Source organism: Eurytemora carolleeae, unplaced genomic scaffold, assembly GCF_000591075.1.
Source record: "Eurytemora carolleeae unplaced genomic scaffold, Eaff_2.0 scaffold588, whole genome shotgun sequence".
Lineage (NCBI taxonomy): Eukaryota > Metazoa > Arthropoda > Copepoda > Calanoida > Temoridae > Eurytemora > Eurytemora carolleeae.
Genome location: NW_019396804.1, coordinates 172,848 through 183,615, shown reverse-complemented (window position 1 = coordinate 183,615; position 10,768 = coordinate 172,848). Strand labels below are relative to the sequence as shown.

At 31.5% G+C, this 10,768-nt stretch overlaps 1 protein-coding gene and 1 long non-coding RNA gene across 2 annotated transcripts in view; one reads left to right on the top strand and one right to left on the bottom strand.

The window, feature by feature from the left end:
• Positions 1–78: 78 nt before the first annotated feature.
• Positions 79–2,623, bottom strand: LOC111708855 (uncharacterized). Its single transcript, XR_002766741.1, has 3 exons — positions 2,305–2,623; positions 2,085–2,180; positions 79–1,128 (listed from the first exon to the last, which is right to left on the bottom strand). It is a non-coding gene; the product is annotated as an uncharacterized LOC111708855 (long non-coding RNA).
• A 6,269-nt stretch (positions 2,624–8,892) lies between these two features.
• Positions 8,893–10,768, top strand: part of LOC111708852 (uncharacterized) — a 17,642-nt gene continuing 15,766 nt past the window's right edge. The window contains exon 1 of the mRNA XM_023482353.1: positions 8,893–9,018. The gene's annotated coding sequence lies outside the window, so the exon portion shown is untranslated. The remainder of the gene's footprint in view (positions 9,019–10,768) is intronic.

Genomic DNA, 10,768 nt, shown 5'->3' with positions numbered 1-10,768 from the left:
ACTAAACAAATTCTATACAGTCCATTGTCTCTGAAGCCCCATCCCTTGTAATTAAACCTTGTAATTGGTTGTATATCTTAGAAAGACGGTGGTATAAAAACATATAGGAAAAATTTAAAACCAGGTATAACTTAATGATCATGATACTTTGCACCAGAAAATATAAATAATAAACTTTTTCTGAAACGGCTTTTACTTATTAAGTGTTTGTTCATAACCCAGATATAAGCTATCTAAAATTGAACCATGTATTCGAAAATAAAAAGGTAGAGAAAGACAACATTTTAAAACTGTAAAACTTTAAAATCTCAAATTCTAAATACTGATTATTGATTTATACTTATCACCAAATGAGAACTAACATGACTTGATTTTAAAGTAATCTTAAAACCTTAGTATGATCAAAATGAATTATATTTGTATTTGCTATCTCAAAACCAAAATTATTTCTGATTGTGGTTCTCTATAAAAAAAATCACTTGTTGATTTGTGAGGTAAAATTCAAAAACTGAAAGACCTAGATATCTTTCTCATTATTAAACCAAAAAGGGCTAAATGGTACATGGCACTCTACAAATAGATGGTCATTTTAATTATGAGAAAAAATGGTAAAATTTAAATGCTTTGAGCACAACTTTAAGACTAAAAACTGGTTGAATCGATTGAAAATAAATTTATTGGATTTATCAAATTTAAAAGGCAAGAATGCAAGGAGGAATAGGGTTGGGAATCAACCTCATAGCCGGATCGGAAAAAAACGCCGATCTGGTCAAGTTGTAGCATTATTATGCACTGAACATGTTGATTTAAGAATGCATATATAGGACGGTTAAGATTTGTAACTATTGCAATTGTTGTGAAATATCTTGAACCTTAATTACGTAATCTTATGTGAATGTGTGAAGATTGATTGAATGAAAGAGATCTGGAGATGCATGTCTCTAAATGCTAAGATAAGATTCTTCAAATCAACTAGGTTTGGTAACCTTGTGGTAATTCAAGTTCTCCAGAACCTTGAGATCATTAGCTTTGGTAGGATGGTCTAAACACATCAAACCTTGGAGGGTTCCCGAAAGTAAATCTTACAGAAGAATCTTTGTAGTCAATTGGTTCAACCCGTTTCAGATCCTAAAATAAGATAATGTTTAGGAAAAATATCTGAAATTATGAAATTATTTTACATGAAACAAAAATTCTGCAATACATTATTTTAACTGATAATATTACATTTATATCATACTTGTGAGGAACATAAGTACTTGATTTTTTGAGGTTTTTGTTTCTTAACCCTATCTCTGCTGGGGTACTTGAAAACCAGGATATGCTGGGGGGGGTCAATTTGACCCCCCCCCTCTAAATCCCATGTTTGATGTCCAAATATAACAAATGATACATCATCGGAAAGCTCTTGTGCTCTACTTTTAGAATCTGCAAAAAAAAATTGCAAATTTGCAAAAATTGAATTTTTTATCGCAAAATCCAGTTATAAAGTAAAAATGTTTGCAAAAAAAAATTTGTCAAAAAATAAAAAATTATACATTTTTGAAAAGCTCATGCCATTTCAAATATGCAAAAAGTTTTGTAAAATTTTAAATAACCTAATTTTTAATCAAGGAAAACTAAAAATGTGCAAATTTTCAAAAAATTTGAAATTTTCTTTTCGCAAAACTTGTGCAATTCGTTTTCTTATGTCAAAGGCTTTCTAAAAAGCTAAATTTTATCAAAATCTGACAAGTGGAAGTGGGTCAAAACAAAGATTTAGTTTGTTACAGGAAAAAGCAGTCATTCAGGCAGTGTGCCTTAGGACTCAGGCAATTAGAATTAAAGCCTGGTTTTAGGCCTAAAGGGAGGGCTTTGAGTATGTAGGAAAAGTCAGAAAATTTCAACAGCCTAAGACAAATACTTTTAGAGTTATGTAAAAAAAAAAAAAATTGACCCCCCCCCCAGCAGGAATAGGGTTAAACTTATATGAAACCAAAAGGAAATAATAAGGTTATATAAAGAAATAGGTTTAATTTCGCATATCTAGATGGAGTCATTTAGTGACCTAGAAAACAAATCTCATGTTACATCTACTCAATTACCTTCTTCTCCTCTGCTAGATGCTGCTCAAACCTCTCCAATTTGAATTCTTCTTCCACAGTCGATAACATAGGTACATGTTTCATGCTCCAAAATATCTGTTAAAAAAAACTTAAACAATAAAAAATCTTTGATTTCTAATTTTATAGAACTGACAGATTATCTTTAATACAAGGAGAGATGTAAAAATAAAAGAGCATATCATAAATAATTGAATCTAACCTGTGGAGTACTCTATTCTAGAGCATTTGAAACCTCCTAGATTTGGCTAGAGTTAGTGATATTATCTAAAATAAAGTATTGAGCACACTAATTGATAGTTTTACAATTGAAGACGATCGAATGGTTTTGCTTCATTCAGAGTAAAACCATCAAAGATAAACTGAACAAATCATCTGAAAGCCAAAAAAGCAATAAGTAGGTATGCATTATCATATATATAATTGTTGACGGATATTTTCAAGAATTTCAAGATGAACTGATATTGAACCACCTTTTCAAAGAAAATCGATAACAAAGAATTCTCTTTATTTCCTGAAAAAAATGTACAGATAACTTGAACAATATTATAATAAATGTTTATATTGAAAAAATCCTTACGATCTAATGGCAGATGATAAAGTGGAAAACTGTTGTTGAACAGTTCTGAAATAAAATGACAATTGATTATTAACGAAAGTCACTAATTCTTTATATGAAAATATTCTTTGTTTAGCTTTGGAAAATGGATTCACAATGCTCTAGATTGTTTACGACTCCGTCAAGGGAGAACAAAGAAAAAGGAGGTTAAAATTGTTTGGTTTGGTTTTGGTGTCTCCGAGAGGGGATCTAAGTTAAAGACGACTTTACACAGAGCATAGTTAATGGTTGACAATAATACGTATGTTACACAACACTATTTTGTGTTTCATAATTACCTAATTAACTAATGAAATAAACTAATGGATCCAAACAGGGCAAAATCTTATAATCTAGAAAAAGTCGTTAATAAATATATAGAAAATATTCCAACAAAGCGGAACAAAGTTGACATTAATACCAAAGAAATAAAGTCTCTAAATAAATTTAGAAGACTGAAGACATCTTATGTTAGAACAATAAAGAATTTTCTTGCTTAAAATCGAAGAAAGATGTATTTTTTCTGTTCATAGTTTTGCAGAGCTGTGTGGATACTCCTCCAATATTCTCCCCTTTTCTGAGATATGCAAATTACTCACTAAAATTAATAGTGCGCCGTTCTATTTTCCTTTTTCTCTCTCCTCCGATCCTCATTTTCTTTGCTTTAAATTTTTTGTATTTTTTTTTGTTCAGGGCTTATCATTTAAAACAGCCTTTATCGACTAGATAAGTTCCGACTATTATGTATTGTAAGTATGCATATAATATTTGTTTAGATAATTATCATAAGTAAAAAATAATAAGAAGAAATTATCCTTCAAGATTTTAATTTACACAACAATCGCTGGAGTGCCCGGTGTTGCCCGTAGAATTAAAAAAAAGAAGATTTTTGATTTTTCAGCCTGTTCGGTCCAGCCTTTTGGACAGCTATAGCTGACATATGTGATGGGCGGATTTTTGGTAACTAATAATTTGGTAACTAATATTTTGATAACTAATATTTTGGTTACTAACAATTTGTTAACTAATAATTTGGTAACTGACAATTTGGTAACTAGCAATTTGTATAATTGAAACTTACATTTCACAGTCATTGTTTGTATATTTATTTACTGAGGACTAATGTTTTGTTAAAACAAACGTCGTTTTCCACTTTTTTCTGTTTTTAACAATTTTCGTCCTCTTTTTCCACTCATCTCTGCAGACCACTGTATTCTTTTAACAAAGGTCGTCTACGTTTTTCCCTTTTTCTGCGGACCACTGTACTTTTTAGCGCTTGGCCCCCTAACCTGTACTAGCCGCAGCGCTAGGCCCAGAAATGGTCTTAACCTAACCTAAGCTTACATATTGGATATCATTTTATTATTTTCAATAAATAAGGCCACAACGCTCGACCTCCTACCCTTATTTCTCACATTTCATGAAATTTGATATTTTTTTCAAATATTGAAGAAAATTCCCAACTTCGGTAGTTGGCGGGGACGCCCAAGTCGCTCTCGAAGACGGGACGGGACTGTCTTGGTTTGATGAAAAAATGACGATATCTTCCTCATTGTTGCTCAGATGAATAACAGGCGCGTACACTGGATTTTAGCCAGGGGGGGCAAGATTTCGCTTGAAGCGCAAAAAAAAATGTTTGCCCCCCCCTGGCTGTTTTTTGCATCCCCCCTGGAATTGTTTTGTTCAAAAAGTCAATTAACACCATAAAAATACACCAAAAAGACTACATTTTTGGGTGTTACTAACCTTATAGAGTCTAAAATTTATTTCTTTGCTCGAAAAACTAACTTTAACTTTTTAACTTTATAAATTTATCACTTAACTCCATCACAGCTAACTAAATCAATAATCACAGCATCATTAAAAAATCATATTTTCACTGAAAAACGAAATTTCTTCTGAAATTTTTAGATAGAATTTACTCCATCTACATATTCACCAACTCTTTTAAGCTTCAAATTTCTTGGATTTGCTTGCACAAACATTTCAATGATTTTCTCAGTAGTGAGCCATAAGTGCAAGATCGTTAAGTCTGCTCTCGTCATAGTACATCTTGTGTAATGAAGTATTCTCTTTAGAAGGCTAAAACTTCTCTTTCCTTCATTCAATGTTATTGTCATCATTGCATAAAGGGGAACTTGAAATTACGCTTGATATCTCTTAATGGAAATAAAGGAGAATAGAGTCACAAACTCTGATTTTCTAATCACTATATCTTTGGAACCAAATGTTGTAAACCTTAGATATTTCAAACTATGAATTCTGTTAGATCAAATATTCTGAATTTGAAATATCAAAGGTTTTCAACATCAGGTTCCAAAGGTTTAAATATTTGAGTTTGCGCCAAAGACTTTATTAATTGACTGTAAGAAAAAATAGAAAAATAGAAAATTGAATAACTTTATTACATCTTCCATCATGTTATAAGCATCTAATATGTCGAGGTCTCGTTTTTGCAAAAGTTTTAGTTTTTCCAGGGGGGGTGGCAGGGCCCCCCCCTGGAACTCCCAGGGGGGCAAGAGGACTACCGCCCCCCCCTATGTACGCCACTGATGAATGAGTAAAGGTTGTTTACGATGATGCAACTCACTTGATATGAAGGTCTATAGTTCCTTTAAAGTCTCATGTGTAGTGTATACCTCTGTATGGGAAAGAATACACTTCTGTTTCTGTAAATCTGATCTCCCGACCTGTAAAGACCTTTTATACACTATATACTATACAGCTTCCGGTCGGTGGAAGATTGATACATTACTCTACAGTCTACACCTCCCACTTTCAGGGACGAATATAGAAATTCATTAAGGTTGAGAGAAAATATATCCTGCTCTCCCCGAAACATTTCTTGTTACCCCTGGGGTTAGGAGCATTAAGGGTGATAAATATTGGAATCAAGCAAACCGCCCACCGGGGGTTGCTACGTTTTCACTTAAAAAAAATTGCAATAAAAAAATTCAAAATCGTCAATACGGTTGCGGATTAACGATTTAATTTTGGAGAAATCAGCGTACGGCCAAAAAAATGAAAATTTGAAAAATTTCGTATTTTACAGCATTTTCTTGCAAATTTTATGCTGAATTCAAATCTGAAAAGCGCTGTTTAAAATATTAAAAATTAAAGAAGTTATAGCCAAATAACGGTGCAAAAATCTTTTTTTTTAAACTCATTGATGTTTTTGTTGAGTTTTCTAGCTCTGACTCAATTAATTTTTATTCTTTTTAAATTTATTCTTTACAGATTTGAATTCAGCATTAAATTTCCAAGAATATGATGTATAACATGCATGAAATTTTAAAAAAAAAGTTTTGGGGGTGCAATTCCGAAATTAAATCGTCAATTGCAACCGTATGGATTATTTTTAAATTTTTTTATTGCAATATTTTTATTAAGTGAAAACGCAGCAACCTCTGGTTAGCTAACTTCTAAAATGATTGAGCGCGAAACCAAAACTTAACAAAAATAAAATATACCATCTAATCTTGAGTCTGTATTAGTTAGATATAGGACTAGCCCATGAAAAAAAATGTAAAAAATAAATTTTAATTACAAGTTTGGATTTTTTATAGCCTATAATACTCCCTGGCCACCCCCTGAGTGTCCACAAAAAAATTCAGCCCAATTTGTCCAGCCGTTTGGCCGGCTATACGCAACATATATATATACGAATGTCTTGTTTTATTATTTAACTAATTGAATATTGGAATTTCAGAATTTTCTCGCTATTTTCCGTAGCTCATCCCTACAGGCTAAAGCTTCACCCTCAGGGGTGAACGGCTGCTCCACCATGGCTCCACCGCTCCATGGCCCCTTTATCCATCCCCTGAGTCCCCCATTCACACCTCCTTTTTTATCATAAAGATTTTAAAAACAACATTTTTAGAACGACTTAGAGATACACATTACACATAAATATTTTTCAGTATTTTCAAATTTGAAAATCGTGGACTTTCAAAAACCGCTTAATAAGGCATCAAAATTATAACATTAAAATTGAAATTTGTTTCCTTCGTTTTGATAGACAAATCCAACAGTAATAAGTGTTGCAAATCGGAAAATTGAAAGTGAAAATGGGAAAGAGAAATGGATTGTTTTAAAAAGACAATTTCAATTTCAGTCGACAATTTCAAAGTAGCATGCCGGATTCACAATTTCAGAGTAGCATGCCAGATTCACAATTTCAGAGTAGCATGCCCGATTCACAATTTCACAGTAACATTTCACAATTTCAGAGTAGCACGCCGTATTCACAATTTCTCAGTAGCATGCCGGATTCATAATGTCAGAGTAGCATGCCGGATTCACAATGTCAGAGTAGCATGCCGGATTCACAGTTTCAGAGTAGCATGCCGGATTCACAATTTCAGAGTAGCATGCCGGATTAAAAATTTCAGAGTAGCATGCCGGATTCACAATTTCAGAGTAGCATACCGGATTAAAAATTTCAGAGTAGCATGCCGGATTCACAATTTTAGAGTAGCATGCCTGATTCACAATTTCAGAGTAGCATGCCGGATTCACAATATCAGAGTAGCATGCCGGATTCACAATTTCAGAGTAGCATGCCGGATTCCCAATTTCAGAGTAGCATGCCGGATTCACAATTTCAGAGAAGCATGCCGGATTCACAATTTCAGAGTAGCATGCCGGATTCACAAAGGTACCCTTTGGAGTTGTCGTTTTCCTATCACATTTACCTTCATTGTTACTTTTTCAGAGAACCACGATTCAAAGTTATCAACTTTTAAACAGAAAAACAAGAATATTTTAGTCATTTTTAAGCATTCTATAACTGTAATTAACATGATGAACCGTCCCTTTAATTTATGATAACAGTTCCTTCAATTTAGGATAAAAGTCCCTTTAATTTAGAATAACAGTCCCATTAATTTAGGATAATAGTCCTTTTAATTTAGGATAACAGTCCCTTTAATTTAGGATAACAGTCCCTTTCATTTAGGATAACAGTCCCTTTCATTTAGGATAATAGTCCTTTTAATTTAGGATAACAGTCCCTTTAATTTAGAATAAAAGTCCCTTTAATTTAGGATAATAGTCCTCTTAATTTAGGATAACAGTCCCTTTAATTTAGGATAACAGTCCCTTTCATTTAGGATAACAGTCCCTTTAATTTAGGATAACAGTCCTTTTAATTTAGGATAATAGTCCCTTTAATTTAGGATATTAGTCCTATTAATTTAGAATAATAGTCCTTTTAATTTAGGATAATAGTCCCTTTAATTTAGATATTAGTCCTTTAATTTAGGATAATAGTCCTTTTAATTTAGGATAATAGTTCTATTAATTTAGGATAATAGTCCTTTTAATTTAGGATATTAGTCATATTAATTTAGGATAATAGTCCTATTAATTTGGGATAATAGTCCCTTTAATTTAGGATATTAGTCCTTTAATTTAGGATATTTGTCCTATTAATTTAGGATAATAGTCCTATTAATTTAGGATAATAGTCCTTTTTATTTACGATAATAGTCCTTTTAATTTAGGATATTAGTCCTTTAATTTAGGATAATAGTCCCTGTAATTTAGGATATTAGTCCTTTTAATTTAGGATAATAGTCCCTTTAATTTAGGATAATAGTCCTTTTAATTTAGATAATAATACTTAATTAATTAAAAATTAATTTAGATAAATATTTAAAAAACATAAAAAGTTTTTGACAATAAGTTTATTGACACTTTTTATAGTTAAACTAAAATGTGACAACTTGTTTGACACCCAATGTAAAGGACATGTCTTGTAATCTACAAGCCAATGCATGGTTACCAAAAGGGCAGAAGTTTTATTGTTTTTATTTTCGTGAAATAGGTTTTGTTTATTATGCTTTTTTTTTTTTAAGAATCTTAATGCAAAACTTTGTTTCTAATTGATTAAGCACAAAATATCAACAACAGTCGAAGAAAGTCTGTGCAAAATAAATATATTCCACCAATAACTATTTTCACACAAGGAAGTACAGGATAAAAAGGATACAAGTAAACGTGAGTTATTCAAAATATTTCGAATACTTCACAAAACAGTATTTTTCAACTAATAATGTTGCATAAATCAAATTATTTAATCTTGAAAATATATTTTTTAAATTATATTTTTATGAGACTATATTTATCCCTGTAGTCGGTGTGTAGTGTACACACTGCTTGATTTCAAGGATTTCAGTCTACAGTCGACTACATTACAAGCGACATCTATATTGAACAATATTTATACTTTCTCTCAGTAATATATTGACATTAAACGACGGTGGTTATTGTTTGTTAAAAAATAGTGATACTAAGTGAATAAAGAAGTGTTTATAAGTAAGTTAAGATTTAATTAATTTTGAAATGGTTTGGATAAACCAAGGGTGGGGTCGGTATCTGAACGATATGATATAGTATAAAATTAATATTATTGTTTTAAAGATACGTAATTCTTGTGGTATATACAGTTGGTCAAATTTGATTAAAAATACAACAGTACGGAGATACAAAATTATAAAAATACAACAGTACGGAGATACAAAATTATAAAAAGTAAATTTAAAAGTGAAAATTGCATATTGTACGCAAACGTAGACTAGATTAGATACGCCACCTGCGTAAAATTACACTGGTGTATTGGATTTTTTAAATTGCGTCATTTGCCATATATATAAAGGGTCAGAATGCGTAGGACGCACAGTGGGGGGGGGGGCTAAGAATGTCAAATGTTGTACTTTTATGGCTGCGTCATTTATTGAAAACAACTTTGTCATGAACTCTTTTAATTGACCCCTAATTAAGAGTAATTAAGCATTTAATGATGTTTTTATTTAGACCAAATAAGGAAACGTAGTTCTGTATAAAAAAGTTGTAAAACAATAATCAAAACAAACGTTGAATTATTTTTAACATTTAAATGTTTAACATATGTTTATTGTGCATCTATAAAGAATAATAAAAATTCAAACATAAATGATAATCATAGTTGAAATTAAGGATCCAATAGACAAAAATAAGATAAATGTGGCATGTCGGATTCTCAACGGTACCTTAACACAGCTTTTGGGGGGAGGGAATTTTCTGCAAAAGTGACTTGCAGAATTATGCAGCGGAGACGATGAATTAAATTGTCAGAATTCAACACTTTTCGAGATATCTTTGTCATTTTAAACAGATAAAGATTTAAAGGGGTACCTTTGAGAATCAGACATAAATGAAGGGTTACTTTAAACTACGCTTGCACCTCTGACCCTTTAGTAAAAGTAAATTCAACCTGAAGTTTGACCGCGTCAACCTTGTGTCCGACGTTGGGTTTAAACTATGTCAGGCTGAAAACCTTCACCTATAGGGGACTGTGATGGCATACCCCTTGTAGTTCAAGGAGCTGTTGGACGCATCCCTAGCTGTATGATATGATATGATATGATATTTACCCAATGTCCGGGGGATACAGTACAAACTGGGACTGGAAAGGTTGACCCGGCTCGGAAATTCAAATGTACTTCGGCTGCCCGTGTATGTTTGCAGTTCTTTTAATATATATTTTACAGCGGAAATTAAAAGCCCCAAAATATGCTGAGTTTCTATTGTAATCTAATTCTAAACACGTCCTGTTTATAAAACAATAAAAACAATGTACGAGAACTTCAATTGTTTGTTTAAAAAATGTCTAAATGTGTAAACTGTAAATTGTTGTTAAGAATTTGTTTTCAAAATCTTGGCATTTAGTGTGCAGTAACAAAAAAGGGTTATTCAAATTTGAATTAAAAAATGCATTAAATGCCAATATTGAAAGATAAAAGTTTATAGATTTTCATTGGAAAAAGAGGCGCGGATACCCTGAACTTCATCATTGACCAATCCATATTTATATACTTATATATGTATACATCTCATTATTTCCTAGTTATGAACTTGTGTAATAATTTTGAATACTAATTATTATTTTGAAGAGTGGTGCACGGAGTTTAACGAAGGTTATACATTAATATATATATATATTTATGAAGAATATATCTACAACTAATGTAAAGATTTATAATATTATACATATATATTTATTATTCATATAAATATATATATATAT